Raw genomic sequence first — 21,181 nt, forward strand, 5'->3', positions numbered from 1 at the left:
GCCTAAGAAACAAGTAAAAACATCTCGAATGATGGAGACATAGGGTAGGTGAAAGGGCACAAGAGGTGTTTGCTAATCTTCTTTTCGCAAGCGAATTCCGTTCTTTGGGCCAGGATCGGTGGGATGCTATTCGGCTACGTCGTCCCCGGCGTTCGTTAGCGCCTTGGTGACGTTGAATTGTCAATGCGGTGAGGGCAGCATTAAAAAACAAGTGCTACTTGACTGAAAATCGTAAGGTAGAGCTCCGGAAAAATAGGCAAAGGAGTCGTACGGAACTCCAAAGGTGCAAGCACTTTTCCTTGCTCGTGATACGAAAACGAGGCTTACTTTCATTCGCTCGAGCTTACGGTTTTTATGCTCAGCTCGCAAGCGCAAGTGAAGTGAAGCGACGACATGTTTTGTCGCTTAACCGACAATTTTTCTCACATTACGTCGCTGGCTAAGTCGAAGTTGGCTTGGAAACTACTTGCCTCAACATGCTTGTTGCGTATAGACAGGTCGAGCGGCATTTCGTCGCGAACGAATAATTTCTAATAAGTCCATCGCTATTGGTTTATGACGAATTAAGCCTCGCTAATCTATTCGCTAAGTAAAGCTTATTAGTGGTAGAGAATTCAATTTAGTGCACGAAAACTCGGCTCTTCATTTTATTGACAAAATATTTGTTTTAAAAAGTGCTCGAGAGCTTAACCGATGAGAGAGAAAAAAGAGCGTTATATATTTTACTCACGAGTTTTATTATGCTTTGAGCAAAATAAAATTGTCTTGGAATGTTAAAAATTTTACCTATAAATTCTGATATAAACGTGGCATTACTCGCTCTACGAAATGCTCCCGTATGAATAATTTATTATTGATATAATAAAGAGAAATAGCAATTGTATGCTTAGTTGAACGTATTGCGCGAATATTAAAAATAATAATGCCAGAGAGGAAAGGATAAAATTTTTTTTAAAGATCTCTCCAGCCTTGCACGCATGCACAAATAAATAGTCAGGATTATTAAATTTTCATAATTCAATATCCATTTAATGCTCACTTACATAGAACTTGATATATCTTTATAATTATAAAATGTATTCCTCTTTAACCTTATAGAGTTATTATGGAGTCTTGTCCCTCTTCTAGGATTGTAAATTATTCAAATGTATTCACAAATATCTACTATTATGCTGATGTTAAAGCTTAGTGCCGAGTATACCGAATGAATGCCTTGAACTGAAATAGTAGCGTACTCTTTCGGTAATTCAAAATAATCATTAATCAAGTATTTAGGCTCGATCACTTAAATAATAAGAAAAATGGCCGAACCCGCTGGAACGTACGGAGAAGAGTTTTTTTTATTTTTTTATTTTTTTTTTATTTTAAACGTTCATACTTTGTGCGATACTCATTATTTATACATCAGAGATAGGAACATTAACACAAGCGCACTCAACGTACACATTTTGAAAATGCGGTTGTCATCTACGCGAATCGCGTACATTGTATCCGGAAATTTACATAACACTGCCAAGGCAAAAATATATTCAAGAAGCACATTAAGCTTTCGATTAACAAAAGTAGATTAATGTATAAAAGGCAAACATAAATCAGCGTATCGGATTAACGTGTGTGTTCCTTTAGTAAAACGCCGTTCGTAGTTCATAGTTATAGGGATGACGAATGCCATAAAGTAGCGCTTTCGTTTAATGTAACGAAGGAAAGTACAAATGCCAATTACCTCGCTCATCGGCTACGCTATTACAGATTTCCGAAAATAAAGCCCCGGGTCCCCGTCAAAGAAACGAAAGACGAATAAAGATTTATCAATCTTGTTTGCTCGAGAAGGCATATGGAAGTTCGTTACAGTTTGTAAGGAGGGGAGTGGTGGTGGTGAGAGGGATGGCGGTAAAAAAAAAAAACAAAAAAAAAAAACAAACAAGGGAGATGTGCACGATCAGGAGTATCGGTACATACGTGCGGGCAACCTGCGCGCACGAACCAACACAGGCGCACTTGACCTATGAGAATTGAAACGAGCGGTGCCGTGATGTGAAAGAGGTCCGACTGACGAAGACGCAAGTTGAAATAGCGTATGGCGATATCTTTACTTTATCGCGCGAATCGCGTATGGAGAGTTTGACGATTCGGCTACGCACGAATTATTTATGCATTACCGATCGTGCTTCCATTCCTTTTCAATTACCTATTCAATTTTAATCAACGCGCCAAGCGCGATCTACGAGCTGTAGAAACGTCGCCGAAGATGCGATGATAAAGGCAACGAATGCTTACTGATAGATGGCAGTACATATCGTTTGCGCACAAAGGATTTATTTTGTTCGTCGTTGTATTCTTCGTGGGTAGATGTTGTCGAATGATAATCGAAATGACTCGATGATCTTGTCGATCCTGTAGATGAATAAATGAAAAAGGGGGACCACCGTATTGGCTAGGTCTAGGAGTTTAGGTTTTTTTTTTTTTTTTTTTTTTTTTTTTTTTTTTTTGTTCAATGTGTTATTTGCGAGAAGGAGTGTGAGCGCGTGAAAGCGTATAGCGCGAGTAAAAGTACGGTTAGACAGAGTATTTTTTAAATATAAATTTCTTAACGTTTCGTAGCTTTTACAAATGGCAATGGCATTTTTGCAAGAAATAAATAGCTACGTACCATTAAATAACAATTTTTTTGTTTCAATAATAATAATATGTACGAGGAGCGAAATAAGTGTATAGGTCGTATTTTTATAGATCATTCAATTTTCCATCTACGGTTAAAATTTCAAGCAAGTCCGCAAAGATTTTTCTCCGCGTACGTGGTACTCCGTTTAAGAAAGTAATTTTGAAAAAAGGGATATAAATTTCGAAGAATTTCAACAAAAATACTCGGATGCTGGAGTAAAGTGCCCGTGTGTGTGTAATATAAAATTCAAAATATAAAATAGGTTTTCCCGTCTATGGCTGATAAAGTATCGTATGTTGAATAATAGACACTCGAGATACTCTTTTAAGCCTGGCAAGTCCGATTTTATGAAAATCTTATGTGTAATATTTTACAGCAGTGGTAAGCTTCCCTTAATCTAGGGAATAACCAAGCCTCTCATACTCTTAAAAGCATCTTATTTCAATATAATTTCGTTTTTTAAATTGCTCTCGCAAGCTCCACTGACTAGGCAACATAAATCCATAAAGTTCTCTGATCTTTTGTATGTTTAGTTATTGTACTAAACGAGATGTACTAAAAGAGATTTCGATTTCAAAGAGGAATAATCTTAATAAAATACTGGGCTTAATTCCTGTTTGAAGTAGAATTACTCCTACCGTTGAAAGCCCCTCATCTCACCGATTGATCATGCCTCGACTCAACTGAGATCAGCCTCTTATAGAGATATCAAATTCGCCAACGAGGAAGCAATACTTTTAGCTCCCAAAGACGAGCTTTCTCTCTATTAAAACGGCTATTATACTTTTAACCATTCGGCTGACCAAAGTAGCAGACATTCGCTCGCGCGTCCATTAAAAATTCTTCCGACCATTATAAATCATGCTTGCGCAATACATAAATAATAAATAAAAAGACAAAAATGAAAAAGAAATAATAAAAAGAGAGACCCAACTAGTAACAGAATATATAGAAGCCATCGATATTCGACGTTTCAATCGTTTCGTATTCCCATGAAAAAGACTTCCCTTAATGGTCGAAATGCAAAAAGGAGCTAGTCCAGGCTTATGTCTGGCTGGTGACGTCATTTCCCGTCTGCGAAAACGAGAGTCTCGGGGATATCGCGTTCGCGAACCTTGTCGACGAAAATAGGGGAGTGACGCCGTGTATTTTTATATACACGGGACGACGATTAAAACGCATTGACAAGGCTGCGGGCGCAGGCCTGATTCACTCCTGTCTCCAAGCAGTAGCTGTATTTCGCCGCTCCTTTCTCTCGTGGCCCTATTGTTTCTCTCTCTCTCTCTCTCTCTCTCTCTCTCTCTCTCTCTCGTTTATTCTCTCTTGTTTGAAAAGGGTGGATGATGGCTAGACCTATGGGAATAACGAGCCTGGATTTACGTGCTTTCATTTGCTTCTGTTTGCTTCTTACGTGCCGTCATTTTCAGCTGGGAATACGATAAAACAAAAACAATACAAGAGAATCATAAGTCGCTCTTATCATCGCTCGTATTGAAAATATTCATTAGGATTTTTATGATATTAGTGAGCTTGGCCGACTTTTTAATTTTCTTACAAACTCGTTTTAAATAACAACTAAGAGATTCATCGTTACCTAACCTTCATTATACTTATTTCAAATAATTCTTTGCAAGCTTCGAGAGCAGAAGTTTACAATGATTTTATTGATCGTCATTTTAACATTCGATATCTTATCACGATTGAGTACGAATATTTCCGTCGAAATGACTAATTATTCATGCTGACGATCATTTTGAAATCTTTGAATTATTCAATAAATCTAATTTTACCTCACCATACATACCGTACTTTATCATTAAAATTATATAATAAACGAATGAGTCTAATGTATGATCTATTCCACGTTATTTTTAATTTATAATCATATACATATAAATGAATTGAGTGCGGATTTGTATTAGAGGACCAAATTAATGTTAGAGGATTATTAGAGTTGACACGATCGATGGGTTTTCGGTGTGAACATAATCATTATAAATTTCTCTTATAATAATTATTGTAAATTTTTTGCCTATAAAAATATTTACATCCACTGTGCAAAATAAATACATCAATAATGCAATATAATTCATACTTTTTTTCTATTAAATTTATCACATATATATTTATGAACATTGGAGAATTTTTATCTTTGCAACAATTGCCATTCGTTATATATATTTCAAGTTTTTTTAGAGTTATTACCAGCAGAAATGCAAATTTAATGAAATGCACGCAGAACAAAATACGACGAACAGACTGAGAATAATAACCTAAAAGTAACATTATATAATCGTAATATCGACAAAGTTAGTTTATAAAAGTTGGAAAAATCGTCTATGATTTTGGTAAATGATTTACATTTTATCCTTTTATTATAAACGATATGCCATCGAATATCTAACATTACGTATCTGATGTACAAAATATTAAAGTCTGATGTTGTATTGTGCTCGATAACTCAACACATATCTATCTAATTCCTCTAAGTGTACGAGATTTCATAATTTTATCTTATCCGTTAAATGCTTTAGTTACAGCAATTTACACAAGCCTTGAAATTCGCCGATTACTAACTTTAAATTCAATGACATACAACTCTTTCTACTCCATTATATATTTTTGAATAGTTAACAGACCGAATAAGTCGTATTTAATGTTAATCAAGGCACAAGGCTCTTGAAATTTATTTTAAATTAGGTACTTATCAAGGTGCCATCGACGATACCGATCTGTCAAACTTTCTTGAAATTTAGATTCCATATTTATGTCCTATAAATCATCGAATACTCAATACCAGGATAATACAAATTACCCAACGTTAAAAATTACTGTAAAAAATATTCATTATTTCTATACATTATCTCTATAGAGTTGAATATTTATTTTTACTAAGAAACGGCAAAGTGTTAGTGATATTGCTTATCGAGTGACTTCACTACCACAACTATGCTTTGAGCTTACGTCGTAAACTGCATTACGGTATATCGGTGTTTTTTCCTATTATGGCATAGAACTTGCAATTATCGTTACTGCAAATAAGATACTTTATTTTGAAATAAAGATAAAGTCGATCAATTTCATTTGCTGCACTTTCGTTTCTATACCATGGCAATGTGATTGTTGATTTTTTTTTTTTTTTTTTTTTTTTTTTTTTTTTTTATTATTATGGAAAAGAATAGAATAGACGATATACTGAATTTTTTCACGAGGTTTTCATTGCTTTGGTTGTGACGGATTGTTAAATATTAATGAACCGGGAGAAGAGAATTAAAATTAAATCGAATAAATTAAAAATTGTTACGTAATCTCAATAATAAAGATAAAACGAATCCTTTCCTTCGACATAGCGATAGTTATATGTAGTTACGTGTGCAATCAAACATGTATTTTTCGTTTCATTTTTCTATTTAATATTGGAAACAATAATTTTAATGATTTTTTTGAATTCGATATAGTTTCAAAAATTTTATAAGAAATAATTTAGTTTGTTATCGCTAATTTAAATTTTCATTACAATATTTGGACAAGAACATAGAATGTACATTATCATATACCAGAGAAAGATTTAACGTATGAAATAGTACGTGAAAAATATTTCTAAGTTATTGGAATATTAAATATAATTTTTGCAATATACGACTGTACGAGTCAATTGAAGTGTACGGCTTTTTTTATTATTACCAGCAGTTTCACGTAAAAGTGGCAAAAACTTATAATCTAAGGCTTGCATAATCTCTTTATTACTATTCGGTGATAATGATTTCATAGCTTAAGTCAATAGTTCATTGGAATTTAATAATTGATAATTATAGGTGTATCAAGGCAAATGATAAAAATTTCTTTTCGGCAAATTCATAATATTGAAAACGAAAAAATTGTAATATAATTACCAGTTTTCGTATCTTTGAATGTTTTAATTGATTTTTCCTTTCCATTTTTGTTGTTGTTTTTTTTTTTTTTTTTTTTTTTTTTTTTTTTTAATTAAATTTTTGTTTAATTAATCAAACCTTTTTGAAGAAATTCCTTCAATTTCATTGGATATCAGAGATGACAAATTAATATAGAACACCTGAATTAGCTCAGTTACATTGTCAATTAAAAATTAAAAAGTAAAAAGTAATTGCATCTAGTTGGACTTTATCGATAAATTCAAACTTCTAGTATTACAGATATGAAGGTATTAGACATGTACAAAGTTTTTTTCTACTTTTTTAAAATCTCTCATACGTCATTGCACAACATAAAAAAAAACAAAGAAAAAAAAGACAACCAATTGATAAAAATAACTTATAAAAATTTCTATGTATATTATGAAAAAGAAAAAAAAATCCATTTACTAGTAGTATTAAGCATAAATAATCTATGGACTCCAAGGGTAAAATAATTTTGCAATAAATATTTTTTAAAGACCTTATAATTAAAATAAGAAACTTACATCTTTCTTAATATTAGTTTGCAATTTATCAACCAATTACATTGTACCACCTAATATTATGTAACACAATGATTTATATACAATATTCTCTAATGGCGCTAAATACCATTAACTTCGTCATTAACTTCGACTTTATAAACTACTTTCTCCACAAATATTAAATTTCCCAAGAAAATTAAGTTGCTTCCCTCGCACTAACAGCTCCGATTGCACTTGAGGCAGACTTTCCTTTTATTCGTAACCCAAACTAAATTTCTTAAATAAACAATTATCGCGGATTCATAATAAACGCAAAATTTCATGACATTTCGTTCTATTACGAACGAACAATAACAAAAACAAAAACAAAATTTAAAAGAGAAGAAGCAAACTAAACAGAAAATTTTAACGCTCACGCGCTCGTAGATAAGCGCCAAGGATATGTACATACAACATTCGCTATGGTAAAACCGAACTATCTGTTACAGCAATGGAGGGGGGGGGGGTAGGCCAGAGTTTGTAAAGAAAAAGAGAAAGACTCTTAACGCAATTGACTTTGCTCCGTGCAAACGATAAGGGATTCCATCGATAAGATTACAGCGGCACTACGATTGCAAGAAGGCTAATTTATTTATTTTTTCTCTCTACCGCCTCTTGTTCTTCTTTCTTGCGTATTTATCGCTTTATTATCAATGCACATTACACTTTCGCGATGAGTGCGTTAGTTTTGCGCGAGGTCGAGTCTATTAACAAGAGAGGCTTTTGCACTATTCTTTTGTTAAGTGAATTGGAAGCGCGCGGTGATTGTTTCTGTATCAATTTTTATTGTTCGATCGACTTAGCTTTGAATTATTTATCACTTAGTTCGATATAATACGCAATAATGGCAATTACATTCGCTCATCGGCGTGTCGGCTCATACGATAAATCGAACGATTTGTAATTGATATGCCATTTTAATTTACGCGACGTCTTACGAGCGATTTAATTCATTATTTCCCAACTGTTATATAATCGCGATTCTCAACTATTACAATTGATTATGCGCATTCGTCCGTGCTAATATGTCTTTTGAATTTTATCCATTGTACCATTATCATGCAGCATTTAAAACTTTTTGTGTGTTATCCTAGTCTTATAAAAGGGATCTTTATTTATTATTACATTTTTTGTTCTTTTTATTGCAAAGCAGACCTGACTGTACTCTCTCACTCATTAATCCATAGCCAGAGTACGTAAATAGACATTATCACGGACACTTTTATAGAAAGTTATATATCAAATATGTGCACACGACTATGCACTCACCTTAAAATATGTATATATTACTATTTTATTCTATTCTATTTTCAGTATATGTATACGTATATATATATATTATTCTTTTCTTATAAAGAAATCGAGTCTTTTGATTTTAAAGAGGATGAATATCCGAGTTAGATGCAAATATAAAATTGGTATGTATGGAAGGTGATAGGTAAAGGCATTTTAACAAGTTTATATAGTTTGTGCATATTTTTATGTACAAACTTTCGCCGATATCTTTGTTAAAGAAAAAAAAAAAGAAAATGAAAAAAAAAACAAGATATGCTTTACGTAGTCGTAGCCTCTGCATTAACCCGATTGGTTTACTGCCGATGTATATGTAACAACTTTGCTTAACAAGGACACGATCGTTTTCCATATCTTATTAGATTGTCAAGAGGCTCGATAAATTACGCAGTATTAGAGGGATAATTGAAGTCAGTTAGAATAGTTCAAAGAACTTCTATACTCCTCCATAGTACAGGAACGGTAAAAATATTTTAGGTGACACTAAATGTAGCGAATTATATGCCTGGCATAGTTTGACGTACGCGCAAAGGATGTGCTCTTGTCAAATATTCAAAATTCTTTAACGTTGCGTATTATAGCAAATAGATCAAGATCAAGACCAATTGCGGCAAGTAATCTTCAATGAGGTTCTTACAAAATGCATATCATCATGTGTTTCGTCAGCAATAAGGAACTCTACTTTGTCAGCAATTCCACTTGACTATTCACATTAATATCGATATCGTCTCGGCCTTGAACATCAACAAGATTCGTTTGGCTTGTGGGGGAGCCGTTTTACGAGCCATTGCAACGATGTTTTGATAAAAGACTCAAAGATTAATATTATCGCGTTGGGCTTTGAAAGCGATCGATCCAGATGTTTCGCTAACACCGAGATAAATTACCACCGCTCAATATCTAGGATTCGAAATTTATTTCTTTTCGCCCATTGAATAGGGTGTTTTTATCTCGAAACTAGATGATGAAGAAGAAAAAACAAAAAACCAAAAACAAAAACATATATCAACAATGAACAACAAGACGGCACACATGTAGTTGATTCGCTAAGAAACATTTTGTTATCTGTAAAAGGTTTTTTTTTTCATTGCACTTCTACAGAAAGAAAGCAATCTCACGATCTTCCTGAAGTAGTCGAGCGAACACCCACAATGGCTGCAGTTATCTAACGTCGGAAAGTACACGAAACATATAACAGTTGTATTTCAGATTTTTTTTGTTTTTTTTTTGTTTTTTTGTTTTTTTTTTAGTAACTAGGCCTCCTTTATGGAGATACGATCCCATGAAAAATAAGGTACACCTGACGTATTATCCATTACATCACCAACTCTTACGTAGCTTTGAGATTAATGATAAGGACGCGGTCATGTCAACCGGCAGGTGAATACTACCAGCATACGTGCATTATTAGATAAAAGCCAACCGAGTGTACAAGGGCATCGACCGAAACCACAACAACAGCAGCCAAGAAGTGCCAATCATAAGGGGGGGGGGAGGGAGGGTTAGGAGGTGGATTCTATGGTAATCAATGATAGAGACAGCATTGGGTCAGTATTGTCTTGAGTATCGAGAACAGTTAAAGGATGTGAGTTGGTCAGGGAGGCGAAACCGATTCACCGACCGTTACTACGTTGTATTAAACTAATAATTTTGTTACTTTGGTTGCGCCACTCGATTACGAATAATATACAATCAGTAATACTTATGATTACGTTGACAGACACGAGTAGAAAGAAAATTGTACGACCGTCATGAATTTCTTAAAAATTTCAGTCGACTCTTTTCCAATTTTGCCCCTTCTATCTTCATTTGCGAGGCTTCCTTTCTTTATGTATCTTTCTAAACGAATATTTAAGAATTGCAACGACTCACATGTTCACGCACACGAAGTATTGCAGCAATACAAATTTTTTAATTCTATTTAACGAATTTATATAACCTTGGCTGTATAATCTATCTTCGCTTTAAATTATTTAGGATATTTATTGCATAAGGCATTACATTATCAGTGATTGCCACTAAAAATCTCTCACGCATACGTTCCTCTGGCACAGACAAGAGTCTCTTTTTTTTTTTTTTTTTTTTTTTACAAACAATTCTCTAAAAATGCAATTGTTTCGCTTTTTAATATGCACAAAGCGCATGCTTACAAAGTGTCACGCGACATCGGCAGCAAAATTACGTTTACATAGTACACACTCTGTTTCAACATATAATAATGTATTTACTATGTGGTTAATTTTTTATGGTTATGCTCAAGTAATATCGTGAGCTACAATAAAAAGTAATTTTCAAGAAAATGTCCATTGTAAATAAAACACGGTATTAAAAGTCATAAATTTATTTATAAATTTGCGTAAATCCATTTAAGTGAATTCTTAGTATTGAAGTGGTATCCACGCTATACGTATATTCTTATGTAAATAAATAAATACAAATATATATATATATATATATATATAATGTATTAAATTAAGATATACATCTTGAATCGTTGGCTTTTCGCGTTTTAAAGTGTAGAAGAAATAGAGTGAGTGAGGGAGGAGGGGGTTAGAGATGCAGTTACGCTGGATAATCGATAAAAGAAGCCATAGTAAGTGAATTTGCTGTAAAGACGTCAAGATTACCGTTACGGGTGCGCATAGTCGCAAAGCGTTAAATTGATTTTTAAAGTCGTGCATAAGATTCTGCGTACATTTGATTTTTCATTTTTGTCTAAAAAAAAAACTGTTATTACTATATCGTGAATAGTGCGTGAGGTTGAATCGCGATAATCTTTCGCTTTAAGATTGTGACTAGACGTTAAATTATTACGGATCAATTTCATTTAATTATAGTCTAGTCCACCCATTATTTTCTTTATACAATAGTTGTCTTCGTTTATAATTCCGAACTGCGATGGCAAGCGCAATACGACGACAAATAATTCGGCTTGAACTATTTACAAATTAACATCGACCGGCACCGACAATTCCTTTTTTTCGACAGACGGCTTTCGAAAGTCAAGTGTCCTCGCACGGACTCTACCTTTCCTCGCGCCTTTATCCCGAATCCGAGGGAAGTTACAGACGAAGCGCTCAGACCCTGTAATATACACGGTCGCAGAGCTCCTTTGTCTTCGTGCCGGAAATGCCTTCTCGAACGGGACAACAAATCATAACCGAAGCACGGGAATTGGCTCTCGGAGGCTAAACGGGTTCGTTCGGCACTTACAGCAGTTAAACAACGCCATTCGTCTATGCGGGATTTGATTGAAACGATGTTTTGATCGCACAGTTACAATCGTATAGCGGGGACACTAATAATCTTGGTAGTCAAAGCAACATAAAACGTCCAACTATAGCCAATGAAGTATACTACTTTAGCAAAAACTGCTTTGTAAAATTACTTTTATGTACGACTCGAATGAGATCGGTTTCACCCAAACGTCACAATTATACGTATAACTATTGTATTTTTCAGCTACCAAAGGCCCTAATGTCCTAGTTATTTTTTTCTTCTTCGAGTCATTCGAGCTCGACAAGCCATCTGTGGAATATCGCGAGCCTATCGTGACAAACGAACGTATCGATCCTGAGAGCCCTGACACATGCACTCATACATATGCACCGCATACGTATACGTAAACTACCAGCTAGACAATGTAGTTGGCCATTTTGAAAAATGTTGCAAAATCTTGTTCTCACAGCTGTCCTCCCTCTCGATATAAATGCATATCGTAATGCATAAATTACAGTGGGAAAGTAGCCTTGATCGTCATGATTAAATAAATTAGAATTAGAATTTAAGGAGAATGCCCTCCTGACCTACGCTGTCTCTCGGTACGGACGCGTTGACCCCAACGCTCTCTTGAACCCTTCAAAGGCGAGATTCCTTCCTCCGACATACATATAACAACGACCTTTACTCGTTTCTGCACGTGCATAACGGTACGTCTCTCTCTCTCTCTCTCTCTCTCTCTCTCTCTCTCCGACTTTCTCGCACAGAGCCACACGTACATTCGCACACTCCCTCTCAGTGCAATGCCGCAGCTCGCGCCGACCCTACCTGACACTCATCTGCACCGAGACGATTCAGAGACACAATATCTTTTCTTTGGCTCAACCCTACTTTCCATTCTTTGCATTTCGAGTTTTTCGTGCGTTTTGAGTGCGCCAGAAATATAGTTAGCCTAATTTTTAATAATTTTTCTTCTTCTCTTAATTAAACAGCTAAATGTCCCATATTTGCGTCAAATTCAAAGAACTCTTGCTGAGAAAACTACTAAAAAGAAAATCATTGATGTTCGCTATAAAAACATTGAATATCCTTCTTTGTAAGGAGATTTTAAATGTAGAAAGGAGCTTCGAGTACGAATTCTATGCCCACTATTCATTTAAAACCCATAATATGCTGTCTTAATATAACTTGGCAAATTAAACTTTTTAATAAAATAATTCTGTAATAAAGTTATGATATCGATGGTGCCAATGATTTTTGCCTCAATGTCTACATAATTCGTCTTTATCCTTCTCTCCCACTCACAACCGTTGCATGCGAGCGTCACAATGCATATGTATATGATTAAATAATTATGTATATACTATAAAGAGATTATAAAAAAAAAAAAAAAAAAAAAAAAAAAAAAAAAAAAAAAAAAAGATAAATTACAGACATTTGACGAGACGAATATTTCCGTCTATGCTTGTAAAATATCAAATAATTGACATTCTTACCTTACTTACACCCTCGATAGAGAGATGTTTGCCAATATAAAATAAGATACTAATATATTAGGGAATAATTTAATTATTAAAAATTCGAAGTTTCAGAATTTCTAAGCCTCGTACATTTATATTTGAATTATACACTCACTCAGGAGTGTATATCTTCCTCTTATTATTCTTACATTTAATACTTAATTTTATACTAATTTATACTTAACCTCTCTTCTACGATTTATAATAAAATTTTATCGAAATACAGGGAAGAAGAGAGCGACGGATAAGCGATTAATTTTGAAGGAAAACTGATATCGTACATTAACAAGTGTACATTAACAGACGTTATTGTACAACGACTGGAAAATATTTGAAAAGTCAAAATTTTCAAGCGAGCACGTAATTACGAGAAAATTTATAACTACGATATTCGCCCTTTAATCGCCAAATAAACTTTAAAGTTTCAACTACGACATATTACAACGCTGTACCATTAATTCTATTTTTATGTCGATGTATAACTTAACTTTCTCGATCTACTTACCGATGATAAAAAATTTTAAGGCCTCGCGAGTTACCGAATTTTAGACATATGACTATTTTGAATATGTTGCGAAAACAATTTTCCCATATCAGGCAAAAGTAATGCAGGAAATTCTTTTATATGTTTATGTCGCGCGTCACTTTATTCTTCGCCGAACTAAGCGCAAGAGCTTGTAAAGGTCGGGATCGCAATTACCTAATGAATTTGCGTCGAAACGAAGCCGCTAAAAGCCACTATAGAAGCATTGACCGTGCGCACTGAATGCAATACTCTTGATTTCTTATTAAATATAGTTTTCGGGAACCGGATAAGCTGGGCTTATTGCGCTTATTGCGCTTATTGCGCTTATTACTAGGCAAGTCGGCACGCGAAGGCGCCGACTCGGCTCAATCGGCGATTTAATCAAAAGTTGAAAATTTAATTTTCCTTGGCACTCGGCGAACTTCCCAGGACCACAAGCTACATTATGGAGATTACGGCCGTACAAGTTCCTCGGCGATGTTGGCTAAAGCCGAGCGCCAGTCGAGACACGATGAATGCCCAAGGGAAGGCCCTCGAATGCGAGAAATGTGGCCCTTGGCTCGACTCGCTGCTTTTTTTTTGCACTCGACGTCATGTATCGAGGCGCCAGCAGCAAGTGTCGGTGCTTTTAGCCCGTGAAACCCCGACTCGTAGTGTAAACTCGTCGACGCTCGCACGTGCCCTCAATCGGAAATTCTTAATGCTGGTGATACACGATGTAATAATTCTCGGTGGTGCGCGCCTGGAGAAATCTGAGTTTCTTGAGCGATCGGCGAGGAGGGCATTAAGCGTCCGGATCACGTAGTCCGAGCCGAGTGCGCAGTCGGAAAACGATTTATTTCACACAGTACGGTGGTCTTTAGCGTTAAAAGAAAATCATCTGAAAATACGCGCATTTCCAGGGATTTTTTTCGTTGTCCCAATGAAGCGTCGAAGTATTAAGAATAAAAAAGAGGAATGGAGGTGAAATTCTATTTTTATTTAACAATCGAATGTAGAATATACTGCTTGGTGTGCCCATTGCCATACTAAAGATTTTGAATTTTCATCTTGTAATTCGAAGGCTAGATTAGGAAAATATGAGCGGGGGATTCTTAGCATTTTGGGAAAATATTTAAAAATTTGGAGGAATATCAAGAGGCGAGTGAATAAATGAAAATGCAAAGAGATACGCGAATCCAAATGTTTATCTGCCATTTTGAATATGTAAATATACCGCTGTTTTTTTCTTTTTTAATAAAATTTAATGATTGACTATGATTTTTCGCTCTCTCTTAAAGTTCTCATTGTAACAATGACTTTAGTCGTGCATTATTATAAATTTGTGGAAGTAGAATCTGATTCGAATCGCATTGTTCGAGTGACTTTTCCACAAATTCTTCTACTAATTTCTACTAAACTCTCTCTCTCTCTCTCTATCTCTCTCTCTCTCTCTCTTTCTTTCTTACTTGGAAAGATACTCGCAACGTTTTCACGAAACCTTGCGATACCGATTACGGATTGGACACTCGATCAACTACCATCAAACAACAAATCAGACGAATATACACGAGCGAATGTACAGTTCGAGAAGAGATTACCATTTAATAATTTAGGGAAAATTCGGGATTATCATTTATCGAGCATCGTCTTGACGAATCGTAAGAAATGCTTGCAAGACTCTTGAAACACGAACATGCTCAAGAGCAAAAACAACGTACGTAAATCGTCCACTTTTACCTACTTGAATAACATATTTCAATTCAATTCTTTCAAATTCAAATGCATCGAATCAATCGAACGCATACTCTCCCAATACTCAAATACAATTGTTTCATGAAAATTGGTCCATTTCATTTACTTATGAATGAATTGAATTCCTCTCCAACGATATTTTACTCTATAATAAATTACCATATAAGACTTTGAATGTTCGGACTTTTAATGCATTTTATTAACGCTACTCAATTTACTCTCCTCGTCTAGGAAAAATATCTTTTTTCACATGTCAGTATGATCATACATGTTCACGTATGACATTATATAGAATTGACCGACAAACTTTATTTCAATCTTACATGCTACTTTATCATATTATGAAAATTTTCATTATAATTTACCTCTTTTGAAACATGTATATTTATTGATATTCGTTGCATTTGCTATTCAACAATATCAAATTGGGAGATGTTATTTTTCAAGGGATAAATCGATTCTCTCACTCTCTCACTATCTATCATTCTATAGCCGTGTCATATGTAACGAGAAAATTTCAAAAGGGCACTCGCGCGCCTAATTGCACATGTAGATTCTTCAAACGGAAGCTTCGATGTATTCGTAATTTGTACGGTTTCAAAATTTTTAACGATATTCCAATAATCTTTTTGCATAGTAAGAATTCGAGCATTGTATCGTACGTACATTTTGACGCGTTCGCGCAATTAATAATAGACAATTAACCATCCGTCCCCGATTCCCTCTCCCAGACTACGCCACGGTGTATCATAATTTCCGTGACGATGTAAAACGCAACTCAACCATTCGCGCTGAATTAATTCTTCAAACGGCACTAGAATTCTTATCGAACAAACAAAACAATCGGACCAATAAAAACAGAGCAGGCAACCGGCATTTAATAATTAGCTAAGAGATCTCGCCGCGTATAATAAAACTCCGAATCCCACACCACTTTTCACCACATTGAATTAATCGCTAAACGCCATTGTGTTAAACAATCGAGGCATTCCACGAGTGCCTGTGTCGCGTAAATCACCGCCGCCCTTTCAATAATTACGAGGACTATAATTGATAAAGCCGATTGCTAAATTCAGTCCCTAGTTTGGTAAGCGACGAGACGACGAGGAAGGGAGGAATAGCCTAAAGGACGAGACGAACAACAATCGAAGCGCGATGTTCTCGAGTGTACTTTCCGGCCATTATGTCGCTGCAACCGTACGGTTCGATGACTCCTTTAGCAGATTCTCTTCTTACGTTAGCGTCGAGGACCTTATTGTTTATCTAACCGATGACTCCCTCAATTATCCAAGGCGTTGGGAACGCGAGGATTAGCTACGCAGCTGCTTTTCACATTGTCCGATGAACCTAAAGAGCGTTTTAAATAAATGCATTCTGTTGACATTCTGACGAAAAATAAGATCCTTGAACGGCTCGAGTTGAGCGGCGTTTTTCACTTTATTACCACGAGGTATTCCCTGGTTAGTCTACGATCGAGCCCTGTAATCTATGCTTCGGTAGGCTTTTATCGCGTTTGTATTTCGCAGAACTGGTCGTTTTATCTCGGTAGAATCGTGGCTAAATGGAAGTGATTCGTGCGGTGTTTGTTAATCAGCTTTATAGGCTTGCGATGAAAAATTGGAAAATCAGGGCTGGATTTTACCTTTTCTACCGAGGTGTCGTGGATAAAAGCAACGGATATTGACTCTCGCTACTTCCAGAGACTCTATCAAGTGCAGTGAAGTGTTTTTGTTCTTTTTTTTTCAGTTCGTACACTTGACGCTTTATTGCGTCTTATTTCCGTTTGTACCAATAAAGAGTCAAATAGAAATGTGATACCTTTCCCTCGTCGTTTAGCATTGTGTTGCAATACTCTTAGAAGATTAGAACGATTCGAAATCTAGAGGCCTTTTTTCTTTGTTTGTTATTAATTTGAATATCAATAAGTAGACTTACAGGGTATGTTGTAGCTGACTGGGGAGGTTTTGTAGGTAAAAAGCTAATTCAAAGATAAACATTAGCGATATCTCGAGTGAATTGCATCGTTGTCACAAAAAGTAGCTACAACTCGAACAATCGACATTATTTACTTTCAAAGTATCTGTTAAAATGAGGAGGATGAGGCTAGAATCCAAAGCCCTTCGACATCCGTGCAATTAAAGCTAGGCACGAAGAATCCTATTTATACGAGATGCCCATTGGAGAAGTGTCGGCATGTCTATGGATTCCCTTCGCTTTGTTGCGCCTCGTTGACGAGTATATTGCAATAAAAATTTTCATGCGATATTACGATAAAATAATATTATAAATACGTTCCGTAACGAAAGCATTAAGTTTGGAAAATAAATTTTAAACATAGTGGCGAAGGATTTAATAGAGAAGCGAGCATAAGTAGCGGAACCTAGGAAATAATACATAGACTTCGTGAAGTAATTAAAGGAATGGATGTTTCGTGAAAATTTTATATGTTGCATTTTTATGTAAAAAAAATACCGTTAGATTTTATATTGAATATTTCAAGCGTTATGTAAATATAATTTTGCATTAAATATTATCAACCGCGATCTGAATAAATAATCATACTGAGAAATAATTATATTATTTATTTACCGTAATTCAAGCAACCACGTTGCTTCAGATACTTTAAAACGTATTAATTTTATTTCTATAGTCTTATGGGGATAAGCCGTCATGAGGTTTAATGCCAAATGAAAATTTTATCAATTCAAGACGATTTAACTTTCCTTTTAATTGGACAAACAATATAGTAAATGTTTACGTAATAATTACATTATATATACTTATTTATTTATTTATATGTGTTTTGTATTTTCGTCTTATTTCTTCGAATAGCAAGTTTACAATTTATGTAAAAAAAAAAAAAAAAAAAAAATTGCACGTGCGAGTCTAATGGTAACTATAAATTTGATAATTATTAATGATTCATGAATATTGGTAAAATTTGTAAAAAAAAAAAATTGTAAAAAAAATTCTATATACAAATTAAATAGACCGATATAAAAAAAATACTTGGTTTCAAATTTTTAATTTTTTTTTTTTTTTTTTTTTTTTTTTTTTTTTATATTTTGTTATATTTATGACTTTTTCATATTTTGTTATATTTATGACTTTTTGTGTTTTATTAAGGATATGAGTTTAAATACTTAATCATTAATGGCTGTTGGTCGAGGATTTTTATTCGTTCAAATTTTTATCATGTAATTTATGTCACATAGCATGATTTATACGAAATTAAAAATAATTATTACTTCACTGAAAGTATTATCACGCGTTATTTAAATGATAAATATTCGAATTAGATATTGCATTTGGTATTAAATATTAGCACCATATTAGCATTAAATTGCAATGTTAAAGCGAACATATTTTATAAAAGATACTATATTTTATATATGATTTTCTATAAAAAAAATAATTTCAATCAAATCGGTCTTATCGCGAGGTGTGCCATTATGTTTTTTACATTTCTGGAAATACGCTTTCTCAATTAGGTCAAGGAAACATCCAAAATTAATGTTAAAATACTGAAAAGTAAACGTACTTCCTCGGATAACGTGAAAATTATTCCTACATTTTATTGTAAAATAAAAGAACTATTATAAGAATATCGAATGTCGAATGAATGCAATGAAAGAAAAAAAAAAGGAAAGGATAAAAGATGGGCCGATTTATGTAATACATTAAGTATATAATTGATTGGACGAAAGGTAGCATGGAGTATGAAGTAATTAGAATTAAATTTGCTGTATTAATTTGAATGAAATTTTCAAAAGAGCGCGCATGCATTATTCGGTTATGCAAAATAAGCCGGCAAATTAGTAATCATAATCGTTAATATAAGCAGATAGCGCAAGGAATAATAAAGTGCGCGCGATAATCAACAAGTCGCGTTATTAAGTTACCGGATCTGCGTCGTATCAAAGCAAGGCTAAAAGTTTATAAAATTCTGAAGATTTACAGGAGCGCTTTAGAGTGTCGCTGAGAAACGGCGAAAAGTTCGACTAGTAAACGGGATTATTATGGTAAGGCGTAGGTGGAGAACCTTAAGGCCAAAGGTGGAGGTGGAGAACCGTTAGCGTGGACGGGGGTTGCACTGACAATGTCGATGTCTCGAGTGTCGGGTTAGGAGAGGAGAGGGGATGGATGAGAGAGGAACTAATGGAGTAAGTCGAAGGTTTACTTGCGATTTTCACGTGATTCCCATCGTGAAATGTAGAACAGCGAGACTTTTCGTGACCCCGGGGAAAAAGTCGCGCGCGCACTCCCAAAGTGGAACGAGGTCACGGTTGGGGAGGCTCCGTCCTCCAGCTTCTTTTTTATTCCCGCACTTAGCAGAAGATGAGGGAGCGAGGTATTGTTGAGTAGAGGCGAGAGGGGAGAAGGTTTTATATGATAATAGCGAGGAGTATCTCGTCTGCGTAACATTACCAATTTTGCCACGAAGGTGTTCGATGTTTTTATATCGTGCGATGAGCCGAATTATTAAGTTTTCATCTCGAGCGCGAAAGGGCATTCGTTGCATTTATTATATCTCTAAATGATTTGTCTTAAATAATTCAATGTGATCGAAGGTGGGAGACTCCACTCCCCCGGTCAAACAATCTATTCTCTACCATTTTAAAGCGGATTTCAATTTTTTTTTTTTTTTTTTTGGGAAGCTTGATTCATTAAGTCGGCCGTTATCAAGTGACTTTTATTAGTATTTCACGTAGGAGATACGAACGATATCTCTCGAATAAAATTGGTATTCCGCTCAGTTCGTTTGCGCCGAATGATTAATTTGCCTTTAAAATATTTATTACCATTAAATGTCGTGACTTACAAAAGTGTCACAATTGTCCGAAGTTAAATTTGATTTGTGGTTGCTTCGCGTTTAAGAGCAACAGCGACGTTATTCATTTATATTTCGTTGCGAATAATCTTAGAATTTTAATAGGCAATTACACGTTTTGGCGCTTTATGCCTTTCTATTGTTTATTTACTTTAACAAAGAATTTATTCGCGAAAGTAGCCGAGCGATTCGCTTTTTTAATGTAATAGCCGATGTTGCCAATAAAAATGTAAATAAAGCGCGAGGAGGAACCTTAAGTTACCGTTCACCCAGATAATTTAGCATTGTAAATTCGTACGCAAATAAGTAGTTATTCGGGCTATCTCGTTGGAATGATAAATATCTACTTTTTCAATAATGAAATGAAATAATAAAACTCTCGTTTTAACAATGTATATGTATATCTATGTACGTATTTTAATGTACTATCATAAGGAATTTTCTATCACGGAAAAGAATTTTAAAGTCCGATATTTCTCGCCTTGAAAGCCAAAGAGAAGAATGAAAAACTATTACCGAAACTAATTAAGTTTTCCCTGTTTAAAGTAGCCAACGATTACGTGGTAACGGACGATATATCATTTTTTATTCTTCACAAGACTACGGTGTATGCACAAGAATGCCATTCTTGTAACTCGGTGAAATTATACTTGTAACCGATGGCTAGTTGTAGTAGTAGTAGTAGTAGTTGTAGTAGTAGTAGTAGTAGTAGGTGGTGTTTCTTCTACTGCTGCTGCTAATGCTGATGCTGTTACTCTTGCAGTTGTAATATAAGTTGATGATGGTGAAAATTAGGTTTATTACATGTGCGTTTGTGGTTTTCGAAGCGGTTAAATATACGTTTCCGTTCTCGTGATGCAAATCGGTAAATATTTAGGACACGAGCCACATCACTTTTCTCCTTACCCATGGATGAATTAAATTTTAAAACACAATAACG

At 34.8% G+C, this 21,181-nt stretch overlaps 1 protein-coding gene across 1 annotated transcript in view; it reads right to left on the reverse strand.

The window, feature by feature from the left end:
• The window catches only part of LOC105365166 (uncharacterized), an 88,959-nt gene that overhangs the window by 769 nt on the left and 67,009 nt on the right, over positions 1-21,181 (reverse strand). The window lies entirely within an intron of this gene.

The sequence above is a fragment of the Ceratosolen solmsi genome, unplaced genomic scaffold (assembly GCF_000503995.2).
Source record: "Ceratosolen solmsi marchali unplaced genomic scaffold, CerSol_1.0 scaffold45, whole genome shotgun sequence".
Classification (NCBI taxonomy): Eukaryota; Metazoa; Arthropoda; class Insecta; order Hymenoptera; family Agaonidae; genus Ceratosolen; species Ceratosolen solmsi.